The sequence below is a fragment of the Arachis duranensis genome, chromosome 9 (genome assembly GCF_000817695.3).
Source record: "Arachis duranensis cultivar V14167 chromosome 9, aradu.V14167.gnm2.J7QH, whole genome shotgun sequence".
In the NCBI taxonomy this organism is placed as follows: Eukaryota; Viridiplantae; Streptophyta; class Magnoliopsida; order Fabales; family Fabaceae; genus Arachis; species Arachis duranensis.
In genome coordinates, this window is record NC_029780.3 from 50,280,234 (window position 1) to 50,281,953 (window position 1,720).

Below are 1,720 nucleotides of genomic sequence, written 5' to 3' on the forward strand. Positions count from 1 at the left end.
TCCCATAGAGATTGATTGGTCAAGCAACTTTAGTTGGAAAGATGTGCTAGTTGAGCTAAACAGAAATTGAGTTGAGAATTGCAGAAAATTAAATAGCGGGAAAGTAAAGTGCAGAAAGTAAATTACAGAACCTTAAATGGGGATTTGGGGAAATGAGCATGAAGATAAATGGCAGAAAGTAAACAGAATGGGTAAGATTAGAAATGGGGGATTCATTGGGCTTAGGAGATGTTGCATTCTCCGGATCAAATTCATTCTCATCTCTTCCTCAATCAATGCATTCATTGATCTCCTTGGCAATCTTAGGTGATTGGATCCCAATTCCTTCGCAACCCAATCTCTCTAAGCTTGAACAATTGCCCAATTCCTTGATTTAATTGCTCATGAGAAGAGATGAAGTATGGTCACTAATTATACCACATGTATTTCCAAATTAAAGTGTTGGGAGGATTACATGTCACTATATCCGTCCAAACCCCGATTTGGTCCAACATGAGAAAGTATTTCTAGCATGATCTCCTCATCCCTTTTCCAAGGCTCAGAGGAGATCCAATTATGGAGAGTTTCTTTTCCAAGACAACTAACCAATTGAAGTAAGATCAAAAACTTTCTAGTAAATCAAGAAAAAAGAAAGAGGACGAAGAATGAAAACTATAATTGATCCATCAAATTACAACAGAGCTCCCTAACCCAATGAAAGGGGGTTTAGTTGTTTATAGCTCTGGAAATGGAAATGGAAAATGGTAGAAAAGAGTATATTCTCCAGTAACTAGAAAAGTGCAGAAAATTAAATATACAAGGTGTAGTTCTCCAAATTGCCAAGCTCTTTCTAGTTCAAAACTACTCCTATATATACTACTCTTCTTGATCTTCTAGTTAGCTCTTCAAGTCTTGGATATGCGCCTTTGATCTTGAGTTGAAGTAGTTACAATCTTTAGTGGGCTCAGATTTGCTTGCAGAAAAGTGTGAGTTAGGCATGGACGTTAGTTAGGACGTTAGTAGTGTTAACGTTAAGTGAAAATTTGGGTTCGAGAACATTAGTGACGATCACCTTTTCCACTAACGTTCCAACCCACTAATGATCCACGTTAACTTCAATGTTAGTGGCACTAACGTGACCACTAACGTTGCCTCTTGTTCCTTCGTAAACGTTATTGGCGTTCACCTTTTTCAATAACGTTGGCTCTTGGGTCTTCTCCCCACGTTAGAGTTCATGTTAGTGTAACTAATGTGACCCTTAACGTGGGCATGCCTAAGCTTCGAGAGCGTTAGTGACACTTACTTTTGTCACTAACGCTCCAAATGCCCCTTCTTTCCACGTTAGAGTTCACGTTAATTGGATTAACGTGATCACTAACGTGGTGGTGATTGCCATCTCCAACGTTAGTGACAAAGGTGAGTGAGATGCTGTGCTCCTCTTGAGTCTCTACTTTCTTATTACATTCATCCAATCCTTCTTACTCCTTTCCATGGCAAGCTGTATGTAGGGCATCACTATTGTCAATGGCTACATCCCATCCTCTCAGTGAAAATGGTCCTATGCTCTGTCACAGCACGGCTAATCATCTGTCGGTTCTCAATCAGGTTGGAATATAATCCCTTGATTCTTTTGCGTCTGTCATTAATGCCCAGCCTTCAGGAGTTTGAAGCTCGTCACAGTCATTCAATACTGGAATCCTACTCGGAATACCACAGACAAGGTTAAACTTTCCAGATTCCT